The following is a 4,347-nucleotide window of genomic DNA, read 5'->3' as shown; positions in this document are numbered from 1 at the left end:
CAAGGCAAACATGGCTTAGCATGTCACTATCATCTGGTGCAATGCAGTCCCTGTACATATAATATGCTGCATCTTTACTAAAAATGCTTGAAAAATCTTTAGTGAACAAGAGAACAATATATTGTGTTATATAAATATGTTTCTTCTAGAAGTTTGCTTCTTTGTTTTTTCCTTAAACATTTAATAGTATATAATTGTTACCTACAATTATATGTTGATGCCTTTTGTTCAAAGGGTAAGTACTGTGCTGCTTTAACGGGTTCTTAGCAGACAATTTTACACACAGCACGTTCTGCTTATAGCTGTATTCATATCTTTTTTCTCTTAAAATTGCACTTAAATATTGTAGGCTAATTAATTTAGAATTTATTATTATTTTAAAAGTACAATATTTTTTCTATGCAGATTAAAACAATAACCTCTATATTATATAAGCAGAAAGATATGCAGAAAGGTTTACATTACATATAAACATACATACTGCTATTTGTAAATGAAACTTTCTCTTTTGTGGTTAAAGTAAAAAGCAGTATAATTTCAGGTTTATAATGCAAATATTTTTCAAACTGAAAGCATCCGGTATTTTGCTTACAGTATTTTTTTAGGGATAACTTAAAATGTGTAGCTTTAAAGAAAAAAGTTTTACGGAATTATAGCGGGTGAGCAGCTGTTTCTACATTGTTAGGGCACAGAAGTTAGAGTTCCGATTGCCACATTCATCAGAAAGAATTGAGACTACGGAATCCATTTCATTTAATCTCATTATTGAATAAACAGCTCTGTAGTGATGCCTATTTGTACTTGTTTCTCTAATAAAAATGCAACTGTAGCTCTCAACACAAATTAGTTTTAATTATTTAAATGATATGAATTTGTCAAACATAAATAATCTAACACCTGTTTTGCCTTTTCATTTTATGAAAAAAATGTTTCGTGAAAACTAATAGAGGATGATAGTGGGGAATAACAAAGGTAGGTCTATGTATTTATTACAATTCTATTAATTGAAAAAAATGCAAGTGTGAGTTGATTACTATCTAGCAGGATGAAGAAGCAGTCCGTTTCATTGCTATGCAAGGACACAACAGAAAACAGCAAAACAGAAGGATGTCTCACATACACTGGGGCAATGCAACTCACTTGTCCTGTGCTCTTCTCTGAGAATTGGTGACAGTGATTTACAGTGTAGCAATTCATCTTCTGAATACAATGAATACAACATTACAAAGCAGTGGTTTAGCTTTTGAGACGCTTAATCAAGGCACCAAAAGCTGCCACGACAGTCACCAATATATGTGAAACAAACCTTCTCAGGCAAAGGAAAAAACAAATCTGAGTTTCCCTGCTTTGTATTTGTTTTAGTAACTTTATTTCAGGAGATCTGCCTGTCCAAACATGAAGAATACCCTAAGTGTCAGAAGGGTGTAATGTGGTATAAAACCCAATTGGTAGCTAACTTTGAAAATGGAGATGTTTGTTTTCTCCACGGAATAGTATAATCATAATTGTTGTTTCTGTTTCATGCTACATTTTGTTTTAAAAGATTTGCTATTTAAAATTCTGGATATCTTGACGCACTGCCCTGAATTCATTTATCATTTGGTTGAGGAGGGAAATTAAACATGTGATCCGGTTGTGGTTGGTGGTGGTGGCCTCATATGGCACTTCAAGCAGTGATAATTTGTATGACTTTCTGTGTATTAAACCATACTTTAATATTGATTCTGTTTGTGGTGTATTAACTGTTGGTAAAGGAAGTGTGCTAAGCAGATAGTTACTGTTCTAAATCAACAAGGCAATTTTAGAGTCACACGAAGCTATTGAAACCTACCACTCAGTAGTTTGTCTGCCAGATTAATCATCTTTATTGTCCCTTCTGGAGGTGTCTCTCTTCCTTTGTGCAAAATATTTCCAGCAGGCAGGGTTATCGTGAGAACTTATGACACTCCAAGGATATGGTTATGTGACCATCACCATTAATATTGTACCCTACATATCGATAACATAGCCCAGGGTTTCAGAGCTGTCTTTTTTTAAAAAATGCAAATTACAGAAAATGTTTTCTAAAGCTTTTTATTATATTTCAGAGTGCATTTTCTCTGAAAATGCTCCTGTGACTATTTTGTATTAGCTGTACTTTCTTCTCAGTGCAGTTAATTTAAAACACTTAAATTTTTGCATATTGACCTCTTTTTTTAGACCCTTTGTTTGCAACATTTATATGCTACAGGAAAGGTACTGTGGGACTACTGAATTTCTTTTGATGTCATTGGAATTCAACTAAAAGTCAGTAGTTAGAGTAAATTCATGTTTCTAGTCTTGCAAAGAACAACAGTATGTGACTACTGAAGAAAAATCTGGATTTGATTTAGTTCTTGTTATTTTTATAATAATTTTAATAAATTTATAGCTTGAAACTATATAAATATAAACTGCAATGTCATTTAAAAGAAAAAAAAGCCTATGCAAGAAAGCAGGATGTTTTCAAAACTCCCACAGTAGATTGGAGGACGCCTTCCTGTTGTAGTACTTCTGATGTTGAAGAAAGGGCTAGTAACTGTCTTTAAGCCTCCAGAACAGTTTCATTGTTGATCCGACCACAGCTTTGGGAAGAAAAACTCTTTTTAGAGAAAAATTTCTTTTGCGTTTATGTATTAGACTGGAACTTTGGTCTTCATTTTTAATGGGCTGCTCTAGAAACCTAGAACTATTTTACAACCTAGTTAGCTATCTTGTAATCTAGATACATAAATTAATATAAGTAAAATGGTAGTATTATCTTTGCTGATGTTGCATTCAATGCTGCATTCAATGCTGCAATGTATCTCAAGAAGCCTTCACGTTACTGAAGATACTATGATGATAATTAAGCAAGTATATCAGGATAATCAGGTTTAATATTAGTGTCTGTGAAACAATATCAAGTTGTATCTCAGTTTTTAAATATATTTCCCTAAATAAGTGGAGTTCTTTGTTACTTAATCTGAGATGTTAGTAAGGGGGGGGAAATTAACACTAATATTTTTAATCTAATGTATCAATACAAAGTAAACATCACTCTAAAATGAACTGCTTGCTTTCTCTTCTAAAAGCTCACTTGGCAATGTATCACATTCCAGACTTTTTTGAAGCCCAGTGAAATTTTGTAATAGTCTTACCTGGCAGCAGCTATTCCTGGCACCGTGTATTATTCCTCTTTCAGCATCTAAAGGATGTAACACACATCATTGAAACATTTTAATTTCTACTGTGCATGCTGATTTTAAATTCATATTGGAGCTCTGAGTATTATTTAGCTTGAAAACGGAAAATGTAAGCAAAAAAAGGCCATAGTTGAGAACCTCTTTTTACATGACAGTTGATGGAAACATCAGCGATATTGTTTGCTAGCCTCCGTGTCTGTTTATGTGAATGTTTTAATTGTACACATATCTGTAAGCCAGTGTAGGTAGAAGTACTAAATAATTTGCATCCAATTTGTATAAACTGATCTAATTTGCAGTTTTCCTTCATTTGAACTAAAATAGTGTCCTAATATATTCTCTTCAAATTCAATATAACCGCACAGGCACATCTAAACATGAGCAGTTGCAGACTGCGAGATGTGGAGGATAAGAATGAAGAAGCAGTAACAGTGTGATTTTATAAAAGCCACAAGACTGCAAAAGTATGTCATACAGATAGGTTTACAAAAAGAAGAAACCGTTTTACCTTTGATTATAATGCTTCAATGACCAAGTGTATTTTCACTGAATTCTTATTCATACCCTGCCAGTAAACTCAAACCTCAGAGAAATTTATTCTGTTTGAAAAAAACCAACCATTTTTTGAGGTGTCTTGTTATAATTAATTTCCCTTCCACAATTCATTTTTTTTTTCCCCAATCGATGGACATCACTTGCTGTACAGTGAAAAGAAGGGGAGATTTTGAAAAGAAGGATGTTCCTAATCAGACTGCATTACTTACTGGGATCCAGTTCGATTGCATGTGACTAATGCATTAATTTTTATCATTATTGTAGGTCATCAAGACAAGCAATGGAGTGTCATCACTGAGAATTATTTTAAGTTAGAAATTGGATTATTTTTTGCACCCTGCATCAGCAGGACTAGTAGGGTTCATGGCATCCATGGGTTCAGGTGTCTGCTCTTTTGCTGTAAGCATTTGACTACATTATGTTCAAGCAGAGCTCCTGATGAAAAACACTAATTCCAATTTTAACTGAACATGCATATTTTTATATATAAATATAAAAAATAAATCTTTAATTCATGTGTTTAAACAAAGCAGAAATGGGTATAAAAAAGGACTTGGCAGTGAATCAGTAGTCCAAATTTGCCCACATA

Source organism: Gymnogyps californianus, chromosome 5, assembly GCF_018139145.2.
Source record: "Gymnogyps californianus isolate 813 chromosome 5, ASM1813914v2, whole genome shotgun sequence".
Classification (NCBI taxonomy): domain Eukaryota; kingdom Metazoa; phylum Chordata; class Aves; order Accipitriformes; family Cathartidae; genus Gymnogyps; species Gymnogyps californianus.
Note: the sequence above shows the minus strand (reverse complement) of the source record.